The sequence below is a fragment of the Sus scrofa genome, chromosome 1 (genome assembly GCF_054392235.1).
Source record: "Sus scrofa isolate SSC_HxYL_T2T_F1_AM1 chromosome 1, Sscrofa_HxYL_maternal_Yorkshire_Landrace_v2.0, whole genome shotgun sequence".
NCBI lineage: Eukaryota > Metazoa > Chordata > Mammalia > Artiodactyla > Suidae > Sus > Sus scrofa.
In genome coordinates this window covers 59,356,210-59,377,387 of record NC_139383.1, presented here as the reverse complement: position 1 = coordinate 59,377,387, position 21,178 = coordinate 59,356,210, and positions in this window count along the sequence as shown.

Below are 21,178 nucleotides of genomic sequence, written 5' to 3'. Positions count from 1 at the left end.
AAAAATCATTCTGTTCCAGCATATAGTTTAAAGTATTCACAGAAATCCTAAAATTTAGGCATAATTATAAACTCTTCAAATGCAATCTTCAAATGCAATCATTTACATTCCCACATCAAAGTTTATTGACTAGGCAATTATCTGTGGATCCAAATAAATGATTAAATTCACCAAGCCCTGAGGCAGCATAGATCATTGCTAGAGCACATGGTTCTCCTTTAGCTTAGGATCTAAATGAAAGAGACATATGTTAAATATGTTTAGGGGGCGGGGGAAAGAAGAGACTTGTAAATGTTGCTCAGATTTAAGGAAAAATTAAATAAAGAAAACATTTAAAGATCCAAGCATATCTCTGTGTCTTGACTTGGCATCTTGGAACCAATGAGAGACTTAATTTGGAAAAAAGCCCTATGAACTTAGACTAGTGACAGGTTCCTTAACCCTCTCATGGATAGAAATGCTGCTCATGCAGCAATAATTACTTCTTTGAGGAATGCTTCACCAGGGTTATATAGGAATAAGTGTTGTTTCCTATGTCCTGAGACCATGGTATTACAGAAGTGTGCCATGTAAATATCACTCATTAGACTAGTGGAGAGTATGGCCTGAAACAGAGTGGAGGATGTGGAGCTGGCTGCCCTGCCGTATTGCATGTAGGTACACATGCATCCTGTCCCCAGAGGAAGGCACTGACAGCAGCCCAGACCCTGCATCTTTCTAGGAAATTGAATGCCCAAGAGTTATGAGGGCTTTCAGGTGATTCCATCATCTGCTCCTTTCCATAACAGTGTTACCCTCATCATTTAAATTTTGCAGAAATCTGGAATTCCCGGGAGGTTCAGCAGGTTAACGACCTGGCATTGTCACTGCTGTGGCTTAGGTCACTCCTATGGTATGGGTTTGATTCCTGGCCTGGGAATTTCTGCCCGTACATATTAACAGTATTTGAAATAGTAATTGTAGTAACAACTGCACATAGTGTTTTAAAGTTTCCTGAGTATTTACATGTATTGTGTTAAATGCCCATAAAAACAATACCATTATTAATAGTGACTTTTTACTGTCAAACATTCTGTTAGGTACTTGGGTATATGTAAGTTGATTAAAGTATATTTTATTTTCACATTTTGTAAATGAAAAACTAAAAATGTGAGACCTAAAACAACTTGCCCAAGATGACAGAGCAAATAAGCATCAGGCTTAGCCAGAGCTCAAATCCAAATTTCCTGGCTCCAAAGCACATGTGCAATGGAATATGAGTGTGAGTAGAAATTTGACCTATTATGAACTTTATGTTTGATCACCTTCCTCAACCACGAGGAAAAGTATTAGAAATTATCATAAGAAAAATATAAAAGGGGGGGGTTCCTGTCCTGGCTCAACGAAAAACCAATCTGACTAGTATCCATGAGGACACAGGTTTGGTCTCTGGCATCACTCAGGGGGCTAAGGATCTGGTGTTGCCATGAACTGTGGTGTAGGTTGCAGATGCGGCTCGGATCTCACATTCCTGTGGCTGTGGTGTAGGCTGGCAGCTATAGCTCTGATTCCACCCCTAGCCTGGAAACCTCCATATGCCACAGGAGAGGCCCTAAAAAGACCAAAAAAAAAAAAAAAAGAATAAGAAGAAAATAAATTATCATAAGCCTGAAAAATAGCTTATACCACTGAAATGTTGTAGGAAATGTTTAAAATTCAACAGTGGCACGGGCCCTGAAATTTCAGTTTCGGCTGCACAGGCTTTAGTTGGGAAATCTCTATTCAGGACTGGAAGCTGTAACATTCTGAGTCAGGCTAACTGTCCACATGTGGAGCCAACCCAGAACCATGCACCCCCCACCCCCACCCACCCCATGCTCTCTGCACAAAAGGTTAGGAATGAAATATTTTTAAACATCATTTCCTTTATGATGTTAAATCACAGATTGTCGTACTAACAAGCAACCAAATGCATAGCATGTTACTAGTGTAGATTTTAAATACTTCAACATGTAAACATCAGAATATAACTACTATCTAATGAATTTGGGTTGTTTTCACCTTTTATTGGTCAAAAAGCACACGAGATGCTCCAATACTGGAAACCATGATTTGAGCTCCATAGTTATTTTCATGGATTGGGATAACTTCCTAACAAGGTCAAGGAACTGGTTTAATCATGGCATAATCATTGCAAAATTAAAATGTTGATTAACAAAACATCTAGCCGAAGAGAAGTTACATGCATTGCATTCACGATCTGCACTGAACTGTCTCACTGACAGGTTATTTGAACAAAGATTTTAAGGAGCATTCTAACATCAAAGAAGGCTTAAAAAAAATGAAATAATATTTAGACAAATACCTGGCCTGACCTGGCATGAAAATTAAGCAGGGATAGAGTAGTTACACAGACTGTGCCTTCTATAATCTGACTATGGCTGGCTTCAAACTGCATCTGTATGTTGATGGCAAAGTTAGAGGGAGAAGACAGAGTAACTGCAAGCTTGGCTTTTCTTTTCTAATAACCTTTGCTCTGCACTAGGATGCCTGACTTCTGTGGTGGTGGTAGGGCTTTATATTTTACAGAGTGAGATCATTTAAAAAATACTGTTATGCAGGCAATTAAGATTAAAGTCAACTTCCCCTTCACACTCCCTAGTAATAGGCTTCTGTAACCAAAAGATAAGAACTTGAGAAATGGCTCACTGGGACAGGCCAATGGGCCTGGAGTCCAGGACTCCGTTTCTGACAGTGATGGCAAAGGGTTTTATAGGGGATTGCATGGCTACCCTCCATGACATTAGCCTGGAGAAGCAGGAGATGGATATTAAGAACACGTGATGACCTTTACTCATCTGTTATGAGCCTGACATCTAAGGATTTATCAAAATTGTTTGTGAACTTCTACAGTTTTTGGCCTCTGATGCCTTTGTTGTATTAGGCAGCCTTGGACCAGAAGAGAAACATCCTTTGTTTTAGTCCAAACTCATTCGCCTACCAGGTGAATGGACTTGGCAAATCTTCACTTCTCTCAGACTGATTTTTTTTCATCTGTAAAAAAGCAACAATGACTGTCCTGCCTATGTCATCAAATTTCAAACAGTGATTCTAAAGAAAGGACAAATGAGACAATTAACATGAGCATGCAAAGATCCCAATGTAAATAGTAATGTTCTAATTACCGTACTGGATCCAAAAGCTTGTCCCCAAAGGCTGACTATTGACTACCTGGAGGAAATTATTGGCATCTGAAATTCGGAGTTCTCACTAGGCTGCTCCTCTTTCAGATCATAAAGAATGCAAAATGAGGAGTTCCCTGGTGGCCTAGTGGGTTAAGGTTCTAGCTCCATCACTGCTGTGGTAAGGATTTGATTCCTAGCCCTGGGCCTTCTGCATGACAAGGGTGTGGCCAAAAAAATGCCAAATAAGAGCAGCACGGTGTTTATTCTTGAAACAGACAATGGTTAATTTATATCACCCAGGGAAGTGTCCTTTAATCCTTGCCTTTAGTTTCTAAAATTAAAAATAATCTGTTTGAAAACAATGATTACTCTCTATGTCCACAGGCTGCTCTTCTGATGATAAGTAATTTTTACATTGTTTTATATATACCTACACGTACTGCTGTTTTTAAAAACAGATTTTTTTTTTTTACTTTTTAGGGCTGCACCCATGGCAAATGGAAGTTCCCAGGCTAGGGTTCGAATCAGAACTATAGCTGCTACCCCACACCACAGCCACAGTAAGTGGGATCTGAGCCACGTCTACGACCTATACCACAGCTCATGGCAATGCCAGATCCTTAACCCACTGAACAAGGCCAGGGATTGAACCTGCTTCCTCATGGATATTATTCAGATTCATTTTTGCTGAACCACAACAGGAACTCTGAACTCAATTTTTTTTTTTAATATTCACAAACTTCTTCTTCCCTCACATGTTTATTCACCACTCAAAAATTCCAGTAACTGAGTATCAGATCCTTCCCAAAACCATGTCATTTTTCTACAAAGTGAACATAAGAACTTTACCATTAAAAAAAAAAAAAAGACATCTAAGGAAAGAACAAATCAACTTGTGAGAAAGAAGGAAAAAAAGGGGTAGAAGGAGCCCCTTAAAGAGAAATATGTGATTTGATCGATTTCCAAAAGATTCACAATGATTCATGTCATTAAACAAATTTTAAGAAATTCAAATATATTGAACCAGTCAACATGTATTTTTGCCTTCCTCAAAGCAGTTCCCAATTTGTAATTTTCTATCAGTTATCCACACTCTACTATTTCTGACATGTGCTGACCTTTCCATATTAATATGTTCTTACTAGATTTACAATTTTGCTAATACAGCTGTCAGGAGAGTGTTGTTTGGAGATGTGAGGATGGAGAGGTCAGCAGTTTCGGTAACATCCTTTTTAGTAAGATCATGAATTTATAAAGACGGTACAGAACTGGAGACAACTCTCCCAGATCATTTAAACTGGGATATGTGATAGGAGACAGTGAAACACTGCAAATAAGGTATCTGAAAGAGCAGATTTAAAGAAAAGGGGAAATTAACAATTCCTGAAAAGATGAAGCCTTTTCTCCTTCAAAAAGTAGTTCATTTTGAAAAAAGTGAACTCCAGAAATTTGCTTTGTTAGTCTTTACCTTTACCAAGACCGTCACTCTTTTCTAAGTCAAGTACAGTATTTTGCCCCAGGTGACTTACTCTGTAATTCCACTTTGCTAGTGATCATCCCTCTCTACTTTCTTTGAAACATTTATGAAGTAAACTCAGAAAGATAACAGGAGAATTCCTTTGAAACCCACACAGTACCTACCATGTTTTAAGTTCCCTTCTATTAAGTCACCCTGTGTGATGAGTTGACACAGGATATCTGAGACAATTAGATTTAAAACATGCCAACTGTGTTTTCTCATTTTGTCATCATTATCCAAGGAGCATTTGGCATCATCGTTTTGGTTTCTTCATTCATTTTAGGACCAAGTCACAAGAACAACCTTATTTGTTTTTAATTGTCCTGCCCAGTCCCTAAAATATCTGTAATTGTTTTACATTTGAATCAAATTTATTAACAGACATATGGTTATAACAGAGAAAGCACTCCAGCTGGTGAAGCCCTAAGCTAAAGCCCACAATAATTTGATCATTTGCAAATCATTGTCACTTGAATGTTTTCTTAGTACAGCTTAATTATGACTCAACCCGGCCCAGAGTACAATGCACTTCCTGGGAAAAGAAGAAATTGAGAGCTCTCAGTACAAATAGGGCAAGTTTTGTTATTCATGTACATCTCTCTTGCACAGCTAAACATCTGCTAATAAATGTGTTTCTAGTCTCAGTGATAGCTTTTGCCTTCATCACTCAAACCTGGCATAAAATTTACGTCAACTGAGAATTCACGTTATTTACTCATTGCTAACTATTACGATCCCATTAAAATTTTAGCCTATAATACCCTCTGGAAAATTAGAGATGTTTATAAAAATAAATGCACAAATAAGACAGAGAGACGTTTTGCCTTTTTTTTTTCCCCAGAAGCTCTTTGACAGGTGGTCACCTTGAAATTATGCTACAATAATACAGTCGATTTTTTTTTTAAAATGATCTTGATACAGAAGGTAATCAAGAGCTCTTGGGAGCCACCTCTGCACTTTTCCAAGCAATCTTTTCTCCAGTTTAAATGTGTTCATACAAATCCTAAATGACATAGAAAGCAATTTTTCCCTTCAAACTATGTAGATCAGTCATAGCATTATAATTAAATGTCACAGAATGGCAAATAATTATCTTACTTAAATAGTTAATATAGGAAAAACCCACTAATATCAGTCCTGAATATGTAAACACAATGCTTGTAAATCTATTGATTCACTTAAAATTAAAAGCAGATTCGATTTCCATGGTTCTGCCTGCCACTGACAAATCAAAGTTGAGAACTGATACTTGACTAGAGGTCACCAAGTCCAATGATTTTGGAGTTCCCACTATGGTGCAGCAGGTTAAGGATCCAAATTGTCTCTGCAGCAGTGTGTATTTGATCCCTGGCCCGGTGCAGTGAGTAAAGGATCCAGTGTTCCACAGTTTGTGGCCTAGGTCACAGCTGCAGCTTGGATTCCATCCTTAACTTAGGAACTTCTGTACGTAGCAGGTATGCCCAAGAAAAGTTAAAATAACAAACAAATAAACAAAAAACAAGCCAAATCATTTTTAACACCATTTTAACCTACCCCTACTTAGATAAATATTCAAACATAAAAACCTCATAGTCTCTACTTGGTAAAAAAAAAAATATCAGGATCAACTTTTTTCCATGTGAGTGACTCGTAAATGTATCATTAGTAACAGCCTCCTTGCTATGGCCTGTCTTTCTCCTCCAACTGTTTCCTACTATCTTGGAAGATTCTTGGAATTTACTCTAACGCAGGACCTGTCCACCTCTTCCAAGGCATCAGGGCTAAACTAAGCTCATGGCACACTCCTGGCAGAAAAAAAAAAAAAAAACAAAACTTGCACAGTTTCTATCTTTCAGAATGTTCCTTCATTCTTCAAACCTGCTGAAAAATTCAGTAATTGTGATTCATCATAGTACCACACTGTCAAATCCTTAGCATCCTTTCCCCCTTGGCTGCACTAGAGAACATTATCATCCAACTCTCTTGCTCAGGGTGGTTGCTTTATTCCCCTAGAGCGTACACTTCTAGGAAGAAATAGGGAGTTTGAGAGCAAGTCCCTAAAGTCTTCATAACCAATTCTCCTCTGACAGGGCCTAGGGCCCTTCAGCAAACTTGATGCACTCATGCTGCCAGGGGCAGCCAATGTAAATTCAGGGCAGGTAGGTCAATTAGACAACAGGGCCCCAGTGAAAGGATATGGCACAAACTGCCCATTTCTGTCCATTCTTCTGCTCTTGATGCCTCTGTATTCATTGGGACAAAGGATCAGCAAATAAAAACTGAAAGGACACAAACGAAAATATTACTCAGAACAACAACAACAACAAAAGACCACATTTCCCGTTAGTCATTCCTGTTGAAAACTTTGTATCAATCCACTGGGAAGGAAAGATAGGAAGTTAAAACCTGAACCACACTCTTAGGAACATGTACAATGTGTGTGTTACAGGTATATTAAACAAGCAAGACTCCTGGGTATAAGAGAAAAACAATGTGGTCCTTTTTCTCTCAATAACTCTCTAAAATGTATTTAGTGAGAAAACTTTCTTACCCGCTCCTGGATGAAAATTCCCTTGGTCCTGAAATTTTTTGATCAATCTTAGGTAAAAAGAAGTCCTATGATTTAATCACAATTTAATTTCAATGCAGTTATTTAAATATCTAGCCTTAAAATCAGGAGAAATTCTAAACTTGGTATGAAGTGAAATCTTTCCTGTGGTGCTCTACCGGGATCTAATTCAAGCAGTAGGTCCAGGAAGAGGGTTATTGTTCTTCTCTCTTCCCTTCCTTGTACTTCAACCCTCTCCTTACCTCACCCATCCGAGTGTCTGATCACATTCCATCAGGGCAAATGCAGAGCGAGGAGAGGTAAAAGCAGAAAAATTCCTGCTTGATGGGTATTTTGTTAAGTTGACTTTGTGCTCCCCAGACTTGGTGTGTATTTAAAGTTGACTGCGTCTTTGATGGGTTTTTCAGAGAAAATCTCTTACCTGTAGTCTCTTCAGTACAGTTAAGGCAAGTTACTCAGTTTGGTCTATTAGAAATTCTGTATAATTTTGTCTTTTTTCTTAAGGTTTCTTTGTTCCTATGGGTAGCCCTCCCAGACAGGATACCGTAAACACTATGCTGTCTGTCTGCCTCTCTCTCCCTCTCTCTGTCTGTCTCTCTCCTTCGAGTGTGCATGTGCATGTGTCTGGATGGCTGGCTGGAAAGGCCCCTATTATGCACAAAAAGCACACACATACTATTACTTTAAACAAACCAGGGGAGGACAAGCCAGCTCTTCACAGAAGCTAGCTTTATCATCACTCCCACCTCCAGAGCAACTAACCAGGCCATGCCTTCCAAGCAGGAGACAAACACTGATCCACTGGGATGGCCTCATTGCAGGAGATACATATAAATTACTCCAAGAAATCCCAGTCAAGTCTTCTTACTAGACTTGAGTTGAGCAGAAGTCACAGTGCAGCTCTTACAGGAAAAAAAAAAAATCCTCCTCTTGTCTTTTTCCTTACTCTCCAAAATCCCAATCTTTTTATACTCTTGTATCTGGTTCTGTGTCAGGGTCCCCAGCACAGCCTTCATGCTTCTGTGACTCATTCATATGACTCATACATCTCTGAAAGGGTGTTATAATCTTGGTTATAATTTCTTAACATAAAAGGAGAGAGATCCAGATCATTGAAATGAAAAGGCATGTAGACAAAGTCCAGGAGAAAATTGGTATAAGCCTCCAATGTCCCCTCCCAGTAGACTTGCTTGGGAACAAGCTTAATACTCCCAGCAATGATATGTGACAACACATGGGAAATACTGACAACTAGAGAACTCATTCAAGACTTAGCATCCAGAGATTTTATTAAACATGTATGGGCATAACTGGCCCTAGCTACTCAGTCTCTGATGCCCACTTTGAGGGTTCAGATTGACCCAGTGTGACCCAGAGCCTCAGACACACAGAAACAAGCATTTACTGATCACTTTGTTAGCACAAACTATCCGGTCAGATAGATGCAGCATGGCCCAAAGCCTGAGGCACGCTGTCCTTCTATTAGTCAGGATCATCCAAGGGTTCAGAGATTATATTCCCAAGAGCAGGGGAAGGGCAAATTCTCCTGAAGAAAGGCTTTTCTTTGAAATGTGCATAGTTTGAGAAACCCCAGCCTACTGAGTTAACCCTTTAGTTCACATGTCCTCATTCAGATGGAAAATCAGTAAGATGGGCTACTGACTCCTTCCTTTCATTCAAACTTGAGGAAATTAGAGAAACCAGAGAAAATCATAGATCATAATAATCGACAACAACAAATTTTGCAAAGCAAAAACTCTAAAGAACCTGAATTCTGCCATAAAGTTACCATAAATTAGTAGAGATGTAGATTTAAGAGGTGGATGAAAGAAGAGGAGAGGACTCAAAGTCAGAGCCGTGGGTGGCCAGAGGAAGCAGTGAGAATATACATTGGAAGAAATGTTTTTATTCAGCCCTTCCCTCTCCCCACATTGCAAACTGCATTGACTCTTCATTCTTGATGCCAGGAGGAATGGTCCAAGCTACAGCCTCAGATGTATAAAATCTAGTAGCACCAGAGCCCTGCTGAAGTGGGGATTAAAGCAAGATGGATGATGATTAAGTAGCTGCTTTCTGAGTAAATCAAGAAAATGAAGACTGAGAATTGGCCCCTGATTTTAACAATGATAGTAATAAATCAGATCCAGAACCGTTATAGATAAGTTCTGTCAATCTTTGAAGGACCAAAAAACCCCTGCTTAATATGCACCATTCCAGAGAGCTGTAAAATAAGATAATTCCCCTAAAAGTCTATGTGAATTCCATCCTAGAAAGAAAAGTGTAGGCAAATCTCCCTTCCCAAACTAGCTGAAAAAAAATCCTATAATAAAATTAGTAAACTACATCTACCAATTATTTTTAAAATTACAAGAAGGCAGAATTTATCAAAGGGATACAAGAAAGGTTAATGACATGAAACTTATTCACCATATTAATAAAGGAGAAAAATAAAAAGCTTATAATAATCTCTATAGATGCCCAACATTTTGATAAAATTCAACACCCTTTAATGATTAAAAATAGCAAACTAGGAATAGAATGGAATTTCTTTAATCTGAAAAAGGTTATCAAAAGCCTGCAGCAACTTTTATTCTTAATGGTACATCATTATATGCATACATAACAAGTACAAGGATAAGCACAACTCTTTGGATGCAATCACCAAATGATTTCATTTTGCTTTACAATCATCTCTTGGCCCTTGACTCTTTTATGTGAGTATTAGATTCCATTTTTTCAGTTAGACTTTTTTTTTTTAATTCACATTAGGCATTTTAAACAAAATTGCCTCAAATGTGTAGCTGTGTTTGTTCAAAATCTGCTGCCTCTGCACAGGGACAGAGCAATCAAACTTAATTGGGTGCCCTTCAAGTAAGGAGTCTCAGTTTCTTATAGCCCACCAGTGAGTCCCAATGGTTTTCAAATAAGATAAGAGGTTCATCATCCTGGTGTTGGACCCAGTTCTGGGGTTCCTAACATAGGGCCTGCTCTCTCACCCCTTAAGGATGATTTCCAAGCCTATGATATACCCATTCTCTTCTTGATCACCTGTTAGGGGTGTGGGTGCTGACTAGATCGATTCTTCTCAACTCCCTATCAGACTCCATTTGATTCTTTCTTTACAGTGTTGGTTACAAAGAGCAGTTCTGCAGCCTTCAGGTCATCCACAGTGAGAGTTTCTCTATATGTTGTTATATATTTGATGTGTTTGTGGATAGAGGTGAACTCAGGGTCTTCCTACTCTGCCATCTTTTTCTTTTTCAGCTATGCCCACATCATATAGAAGTTCCTTAGGCCAGGGATTGACTTAGAACTGTAGCTGGAACCTGCACCATAGCTGTAGCAATGCCAGACTCCTTAACCCACTGAGCCACAGAGGAAACACCCTTACTCTGTCATCTTGATTTCATCTCAAACTACATTTCTTTTCAATGAAGCTACAAAATTCAAAGATATTCCATTTTTTTCTTTCTCAGCAGAAAAGTAGCTGCTAAGATACTAAAAATGCCAGGCAGATTTTTTATATATATATATATATAGTTTAATGGAGCTAGAGAAACCAACATTTGTATTCAAGACCAGTCAAAAAGGAGTGGCCATAATAAATATTCCAAGCCTTCAGTTGAGACTTCTGAAATGGGCAGATTAAGGTGATATGCTCATATTTTGCTTGCTTTCTAGACGAAGGCTGAACAATCTCTGAATGAGCATAACATCATCCAGAGCCTCTACACTGTTTCATGCTCATTGTCCAGCATACACTAAAAGGTGGCCATGCGTGCTAGAAAATAGAAGAAAATTATTAAAGCCAAGAGAAAATATGAAATTAAAATATATCCATAGATTATCTAGATATTGTGTTCATCAGAAAGGAAGTATAAAATAATTGTGAATGAGATAATAGAGAAAATTTGGAGACTTTTGCCAGAAAACTAGAATGTGTAGAAGAAGAAAATAAAAACCTCAAAAGTAATTGAATGAAACTAACACTTAAATAGGTGGATTTAATAGCATATTAGATATAGAAGAATGTATGATTTATAAATTCAAAGGAAGATGAGTAAATATTGAAATACAGCCAGCTTTAAGCATTTTTTACCATTAATACATAACATAAATCTTTAATAGGTGCTCTCTTCACATTTGAATGATAGACATGTTTTTAACTTTTTGAAAATTTTATTTGGACAGTGTTTGGAAGCTCCACCGAGATGCTCAAGTGGATTATCCCATGAAGTAAGCCGCCCAGACTATCTGATGTAGTTGAGAGTAAGGGGAATATAAAAATGGATGTGAATGAAGGGAGATAATATGTATCACTATGGCCTTGGGACCGATGCAGCAATGGAGGTTGTTGCTTGTCCTATTAATTGTGCTTTTAAGGATGCCCAGAAATTGTAATTAGCAGGAACTTGGAGAGCTGAAACAGGATGGGATAAATTTAATGTAAGAAGCAAGTGCATATATGTAATTCAAGGCTTAGACTATGGAAGTTACTATTGATGACTTGCCCTTACATGCTTGGATTCTTTTAACCAGGTTGATGTGCCCATCATCCAGATGCTATGAGTGCCACTGCTAACAGCAAACACCTGCAAACTTCTCAGGAGGATTATCACCTCACCAAAAGTGCCTGAAAGCTACGACTGCCTTCCTCTAAGGGAGATCATATTTAACCCCTGATTGCTGTAAGAAGGTACAGAAGTCCTGCACAATCTCCAGTCTCTTGACTTAGGTATGTGTGAATGGACTTTTGTTTGTTTGTTTTATGCTCCAGAACTTCCCAAATGATTAGGTTCATGCTGGATTTCACCTAATTTCCTCATTCTCTAAAGGGATCTCCTTATAAATTACTTGCACAAGAATATAGCATAACTCATTTTATTGTGCTTTGCTTTATTGCACTTCACAGATACCCCATTTTTTACAAAGTTTGTGGCAACCCTCACAGATACCCCATTTTTTACAAAGTTTGTGGCAACCCTGCATTAAGCAATTCTATCAGCCACTTTCCCCACAGCATTCTCCTACTTTGTGTCTCTGTGTCAAATTTTAGTAATTCTCACAATATTTAAAAGTTTTTCATTGTTATTGTATATGACATGGTGATCTGTGGTCACTGATCTTTGATGTTTCTATTGCAAAAATATTATGACTCGCTGAAGCCTCAGATGATAGCATTTTTAGCAATAAAATATTTTTATTAAAGTATGAACACTTCTTTTAGAAGTAATGCTTTTGCACACTTAGTGCAAACATAATTTTTTACATGCACTGAGAAACCAAAAATTTCATGTGATTCACTTTATTTCAGTGGTCTGGAACTAAACCTGTATGACCTCCAAGGTTTGCCTGTACTAATATCAAAATCTGCTTAAGATTCTGGTGATACCAATTAAAGAAAAATAGAAATGGCAGACATTAACATCATAAAAGAAAAAGAAGATATTAGTCAGTTCTAGTAACCATTATAAAGATAGCAAGACAATAATACAAACAACTCTTTATCAATATGTTTGAAAATTTAGATGAAATGCACATGTTCTTCAAAAAAATTACTAATAAAATGAACATTAAAAGAATAGAAAATATGAATAATCTTATATCTATAAGAAAATTAAATTTTTCACTGAAAACTTTCTCACAATGTAAGCCTCATGGTTGGTTATATGGCTTTATAGGAGAACTTATTCGAACATTTAAGGAAGGATACCAACCTTAGAAAAACAGTACCAGAAAATAGAAAGATAGAAATATGGTCTTAATAACAAAACCTGGTAAGGACACAATAAGAAAATATAGCGATAGTCCAATACTTTTTATGAAAATAAATACAAAATCATAAAGAAAATAATAACAAATTGGAACTAGAGATAAGCAAGATTTATAACACAGCACTAGGAAAATTGCTTCACTCAAGAATTTAAGGTTATTTAATACTTATTAGTAAATCAGTGTCATTCACCACAGTAACCAAATAAAGGTAAAAATCATATAATTACCTCAAAGGTAAAGAAAAAAAAGAATATTTATTATAAAAATTATTAATAAACTGAAGATAGAAAGAATGCTTCCCAACCTAATAAGAGAAACCACTAAAAATGTATCTATACAAAAAAGAAAACAATAATGATAGAAATTGAGGAAGATCTAAATAAATATCTATACTATAATCATAGTTTAAAAGATTTAATATTTAAACATGTAAATAGCTTTAATTAAAATAGCCAAGACATGGAAACAACCCAAATGTCCATCAACAGATGACTGGATTCAGAAGATGTGGTATATATACACAATGGAATACTACTCAGCCATAAAAAAGAATGACATAACAATTTGCAGCAACATGGATGGAATTAGAGACTCTCATACTGAGTGAAATAAGTCAGAAAGACAAAGACAAATACCATATGATATCACTTATAACTAGAGTCTAATATACAGCACAAATGAACATTTCCACAGAGAGGAAAATCATGGACTTGGAGAATAGACTTGCAGCTGCCTGGGGGGAGAGGGAGGGAGTGGGAGGGATCAGGAGCATGGGGTTATGGGATGTAAATTATTGCTCTTAGAATGGATTTACAATGAGCTCCTGCTGTGTAGCATTGATAACTATGTCTAGATATTTATATCGCCATAGAACAAAGGGAGGAAAAAAAATGTATACATGTAAGTGTAACTTGGTCCCCATGCTGTACAGCATAAAAAAATAAAAAAATTTAAAAAAAAGAAAATAGGAATTCCCATCATGGCTCAGCAGTAATATACCCAACTAGTATTCATGAGGACACAGGTTCAATCCCTGGCCTTGCTCAGTGGGTTAAGAATCCATCATTGCTGTGAGCTATGGTGTAGGCTGCAGATGTGGCTCTGATTTATGGGACTGTCATGCAGGCCATCAGCAACAGTTCCAATTTGACTCCTAGCCTGGGAACTTCCATATGCTATGAGTACAGCCCTAAAAAATGAAAAAAGGAAAAAAGAAAAAAGAAAATATACTTCCAGACATCGAGTGATAAAACTATACAAATCAAAATAGGGTGGAATTCACACAAGGGTGGATAAATTGAGCAGTTTTCAATTCAGAAATAAACCCACGTATACACAGTTGCCTGAGGGAAGGAATAATCTTTTCAATATTTAGTTATGGGACACTGGACTATTACCAAATAATAGTAAATGAGTAACTATATTACATTGACTCTATAATCTTTTTTTCTTTTTGTTGTTTTATATTCAGGGTCTATTTGGGGGGGCCATGCCTGTGGCATGCAGAAATTTCTGGCCCAGGGATCAAACTCATGCCACAGCAATGACCACAGCAGTGACAATGTTGTATCCTTAACCCACTGATCCACCAAGGAACTCCTATCTAAGTGTCTATTTTTATTCATTGTTTTTTTCCTCCTGTTTCTGTATTGGATATCCTTGCTTCTTCATATGTCTAGTAAGTCTTTATTGTATTCTGGACATAGTGAATATATATTGTTGAGAATCTGGGTTAAGTTGTCTTCCTTTCAAGAGTGACTTGTTTTGATAGGCAGTTAATTATTTGGTGACTTTGTTTTGAGGAAGTTTAATTTTAGGCTCTGTTAGACTGAATCTACATCAGGGTTTCTCAACCTTGGCACCATGACATATTGTACCAAGTACTTGTTGTGAGGAATTGTTTTGTACATTTTAGGATGTTTAGTAGTTTCCATGAACTTCGTCCACTTCAGCCCGATAGTGCATATCTTCCAACTGTGACAATCAGAAAAGTCTCTATGCATTGCCAGTTGTCCCTTGAAGGGCAACATTCCACCAGTTGAACTACTGGTCTAGAAAGGCCCTCACTCTGAGGCTACAGTAGCCCTATTCCTAGAACGTGGACTTTTTGAAGTATCTTTTTAATGTCCTGAGTGATCAATGCTTCTCTATTCTGCTTAGTTGCAATTCCAGCTCCTCACATCCTGCCCCAACCCCTCTGAGTCGATTTTTCAAAACCTAATAGAATTTCATCCTCTATATATTTAGCCTTGTGTTTAGCCAAAGGCCTAAGAAGATGTTCCTCCTCTGAAAAACTGCTTTTACTCTGGTACCCTGCCCATTCCATTTAGGCCTCCTTAGCTTGATCCCTGCTGTCTGTTTGGGCTCAGTTTCTCTTTGCCACAGTTTGAGAACACCCCTCACAGAAAAACAAAAAACAAAAAACAGGACAATTACAAAGTCTGTCTTGTAAGTTTCTTACTTTTAAGGATCAGCACTCTCAGCTATCTGTTGTCAAATATCTGAAAACTAATACTTCTTGTATGTTGTCCAGTTTTAGGCTTTATTAAAGCAATATAAGTCCCATATTTGATATTTCATCATGATTAGAACCAGAAGTCTCTGATTATATAGACAGAGAAAAATAAATAAATCCTGATACCTAATTCATAGCATTCATAAAAATCAATTACTGATGGATTATGGATTTAAAAATGAAAACTAAAATAATAAAATTTCCAGAAGAAAATAGGAGTGGGCAATGATCTGTATATGTAAACCAAAACACATGCTCAAGAACTTCAGCATTATTGGTAGTATTTCCAAACTGTAAGCTTCTCAAATTTTGACCAACAGTAAATTAATTGTGGTTTATTTATCTAAAAGTGATGAAAAATCATAACATAGTCAAAAATATGCACAAGTTTTACAAGAAAGTAGGCACATCTATGCTATATACATATTATATATCCCATTTATTTAAAGTTGATAAACAGACAAAAGCATGTACGTAGTAATAAAAATAAATATGGTGACTGAAGCAATTACCTTTTGAAAAATAAAAACTAGAAGAGAACATGAGGGTTGCTTTTGGAGTGCTGGTAATATAACTTGGTGTGGATGGTGAGTACACAAACTTAGCTTTGCCAAGACTCACCAATATCTACAAATAAATTTATGCACTTTGTACCTCATAAAATCATAACAAATATTAAAACGAATAAGGAAACAAGACAAAGAGTCATTCTTGGTCCATATCTTCTTCTAAGTCCAGGCCATCATCTTATTCCCTAGCATCCCAACTTTGCTTTTGATATTTAGAGCTATTCCTTCATTTCTTTTCTTTCCCTTTCTTCCTTCCTTCTTTCCTTCCTCTCTTTCTTTCTCTCTTTCCCTCTTTCTTTCTCTTTCTTTCTCTTTTTCTTTCCTTCTTTCTTTCTTCCTTCCTTCCTTCCTTCCTTCCTTCCTTTCTTTCTTTCTTTCTTTCTTTCTTTCTTTCTTTCTTTCTTTCTTTCTTTCTTTCTTTCTTTCCCTTTCTATTTTTTTTTTAGGACTGCACCCCATAGCATATGGAAGTTCCCAGGCTAAGGGTTGAATCAGCACTATAGCCACCAGCCTACACCACAGCCATGACAACATGGGATCCAAGCCATGTCTGCAACCTACACCACAGCTTATGGCAATGCTGGATCCTTAACCCACTGACAGAGACCAGGGATCAAACCTGCATCCTCATGGATACTAGTTGTGTTTTTTACCACTGAGCCACTGAACTCCAAATTTCTTACTAGATAATCCACACATTATATGGACTATATGTTTACCAGGACTTTAAAAAAATATGTGTTAATGGAATGGCTCATTCTTGCCTGGTAGTCCGTTATTTCTGGAACATAAACTGCTTGTGGGACTGTACATTAGTTTGACAGTTGCATCAAAACCTGACAAAGATTCTCCTCATTCATTTTTCACATCTCCTTTTATAATCCCACTTAGGATTTGTCTTGTACATTGAGTAATTATTTGATTATGCATCCTGGTATGCATATTATCAAAACAAAGCAAGTTATGCTAGTGACAACCACATTATCAAGACAAAAATAAATTCTGAATACAGCCTAAGTGTCCAGCAATAGCATATCAGTTAAATAAATTATGATATATACTTAAAGTCAATGACTAGACTAACATTAAAGTGATGATGTTGAGTTATATGCAGTGACATGATTTTTCATGAAATAGTGTTAGGAAAGAGAGCACTGAGCATCATGTATTGTAACAGTTCCATTTCATAGAAAAAGATAGAGATAAATATTAATGAAAGATGCATATAAAAAAGCTGACAATAGTACTTTTGGGTAGTATACATTTGAGAAATGTTCTTAGTTTTCTTATTTTGCATATTTTTGCCTTGTAATTTTTATGCAATGAATAAGACACAAATGTTTTTATAACCAAGAGTTAAGTGCTAATGTGCTGATTTATTTTTTAAGGGAAAATATTTTAAAAATAAATATATTAAGGGTAAGAATACAATAAAATGATTCCATAGTCCCAAATCCTAAAGAGCCATATGTAATATCTGAATGCCATACCCACCAAACTCACTAAGTTTGGGGAGTTCCCGCTGTGGCACAATGGCATTGGTAGTGTCTCTGAAACATGAGGACAAAGATTTGATCCCTGACTGGCACAGTGGGTTAAAGGATCTGGTATTGCTGCAGCTGTGGCCTAGGTTACAACTGTGGCTAAGATCTGATCCCAGGCCTGAGAACCTCATATGCCACGGGGAAGCCAAAAAAGGGGAAAAAAAAAAACCCAGTAAGTTTGGCTTCTGCACTATCATGACAAAATAAGTATGTGAAAGAATATAAACTGTTTCATAGTCAATTGAGTTATATTAACATCAGTAAAAGTTTATCTTACGACTATTCTTATTGTTTTCAATTTAAACACAAACTTTCGCTACGATTCCATGCTGTGTGTTTCCATTGTTTTAAATTTTGCCACTGTTTCGGAAAATATAAATTTTCCCACTGTAAATTAGAAGTTAACTAACAACTTGGAAGTTTTGTGACGGCGGCCTCAGTGCCTAGTATATACTATTTTCTCCCAAGTTTTATACAGATGAGGAAGTAGTAAAATATAAATTGGTGAATTTATTTCATCAAAAGCATGAGGTGATTAAAGAGTAATTCATGAAGATAATTAAAAACTAAAAAATATCAAAAAGTCTTTTTTCTTTCTTTCTTTCTTTTTTTTTTTTTTTTGTCTTTTTGCCTTTTCTAGGGCCGCTCCCGTGGCATATGGAGGTTCCCAGACTAGGGGTCCAATTGGAGCTGTAGCTGCCAGCCTACACCACAGCCACAGCAATGCAGGATCTGAGCCGTGTCTGAGAACTACACCACAGCTCACAACAATGCTGGATCCTTAACCCACTGAGTGAGGCCAGGGATGGAACCCGCAACTTCATGGTCCCTAGTCCGGTTCGTTAACCACTGAGCCACGACAGGAACTCCAAAAAAGAGTCTTTTTCATCAGACCTAGTAGGAATTTACAAACTTGGATAGATAGGAATTTTATTAAATTATCTCAAGTGCAAGTGTTAGGAGGTCACAGTGGGAAGAAGGGTAATTCTCTATATTATTTGAAGGATATGCACACACAGCACACACACAAAGTCTACTTATTTATGTACAATTAGGACTCCAGTGGCTTTTTTAGTGAATGCAAAATAAAGAATTTTTTTTTAAATTTCTAAATCACCTTCACTTTCATGAAATATAAAGAATAGTGGGGACTTTAAGTCCATTGTATGCAGCTATCTATTCATTATCACTGGCTTTACTCAGATAGGTCCTTGCATCCTTTCAAAATTGAAAAAACCACAACAACAAAAACAAACAAACAAACAAACAAACAAGCAAAAAAACCTGGTCTAGAGGCCATTCTCTATATAATAAAGCTAGGAGATATTTAAAGTATCTTCCAAACCTGAGAGTCTACAATCTTTGGAAAAGCAGAAGACATAGATAGTACATTAGTGTATAGGTAAACCTTTTGGCCTAGATGACCAGTGTGGTGTCATTTCATCTCCCTGTAGAAGGATGTGCTGCTCTTTTTAATTTGTCCTTGGGTTGCTATACATCTGTGCTCTGTAGGGCATTGCTGGCAGAGAACCACCAAGGAGGAGAACTCACTAACAGCTTGAAGATCTGAATTCCTTATGGAACTCTTAGACTGGGAGTGGTTTCTGTGAATTATTAGATACAATGGGCTTTACCATAAGCTCTCAGGTAGTTGCAGAACTACAAAGGTGTCTATTTTTAAAAACACAAATTTTATTACCATCCATATACCCCAACTTCCATGTGCTTAACTTTTGATGATGCTTAAAATCTCTATAAGTCATACTGTCGTGGATTTGTCCAAACACACATTGTTTCCAATATCCAAGTCTTATGTGTCTTCTTAAATAGAGCTATGGAGAAAGAAATGAAATGAGATTGGGCTGACAACATATCCAATAACCTCTCTTATTATTGTCTGCAGCACTGTGAAGGCCGTTCAAATAAAATTAGAAGATCTGGCAGCCCCTGGAAATATTAGCATAAGGCTAACATTAGGGCAAATTTTCTATGAACCCGAAATACTCCTCTCCTCCTTCAATAATTGGAATACAGACACTGATTAGGAAATATCTTTCAGTTATCAAATTCAAGAAAAATATAATTTTTGTCAAGAAATCAAGAAAGCAATATTTTTCTTGCACCAAACATAGATGAAAATACCCAATATTCTGAGAAAGCAATCATGATTAGCTATTCGATCAGACTTAGCTCAACCTCCATCCAGAATCCCAGCTTCATACACAGAAAATAAGAAAATAACAAATAAATACATTTCATTTTCTCTTTAGAAAGCAAAGAAATGGAAGAATTTACCACTGAAATGTTTTTCTAACTACTCAAATTGCATTTGAATTTAGTTTTACAAAACATATTTTAAAACTTTAGATTTTTTAATAGTTTTTATTCGGGGGGAGGGGGAACGTTGTTTTGTTTCATAGCAATTACTACCATAGTCCTGTAGCAGAGATTAAAGTAGGACCAATATCTGGGGTTTATGGTCATGTTACCTTTAATCAAATTTCAATAATGGGAGTTCCCTTTGTGGCTCAGTGGTTAACAAACCCAACTAGTATTCATAAGGACGCGAGTTTGATAACTGGCCTTGCTCAGTGGGTTAAGGAGCCTACCTTGCTGTGAGCTGTGGTGTAGTTTTCAGATGTGGCTTGGGTCCCACGTTGCTGTGGCTGCAGTGTAGGCCAGCAGCTGCAGCTCCAATTCAACCCCTAGCCTGGGAAACTCCATATGCTGTGGGTAGAGCCTGCATATGGTAAAAGACCAAAAGAAAAGAAAAAAATTTCAGTAATGTTTGAGAGAATTCAGGTCTAATTCTAATTCACACCAATCACCTTTCCTGTATGTTGTGGAATCCTAGAAAGAAGTTAGAACATGTGGACTTTTTTAGCCCAGAATACTCAGTTGAGAGATACAAGGACTCACCCTAAATACAGAAGAACTAGAGTGAGTGACTAGGGATGTGCTTCATTGTAATTCATACAACACACACTCTGGCATTAAAAAATTAGGAAGTACTCACAGATGACTTTCTAGGAGCAGATGTAGCACTTCCATAATTCTTTTACTCACCATGCAACTTCCCAGACATTGGCTCGTAAATCTGATCAACTCCTTTCTTATGCCACAGGCCTTTGTACTCCTAACAAACCGCACTTGACCTGGAGACACTGGAGTAATCCTTTTTACAGTTCACATTATTTTAATAGTATAACAGTCAAAAATCTTCACAAGCAGGAGCGCCACATTTTGTGACTTATAATTTTTTCTTTATATGACAAGACTACCTAAAGAAAAACTGCTTAAGAAAAATGTAAAGGTTATTCCCGCATAGCTAAGAAAAAGAAAATAAGTTGGGTGTTTGAAATTAAACCATTCTTCGCTCTCTTTTATCTATCGCCAACACTACTTTTATAAAAGACCATGCTATTCCCCAAGGTTTGTATAAAACAAATAGCACAACTTTTTCTTTTCTCTCTCTCCCCCTTACCTCTTTTCTCTATTTTCTCCTCAAAATGGAAGCATTTTTATGCAGAGACCGTGGTTTTAG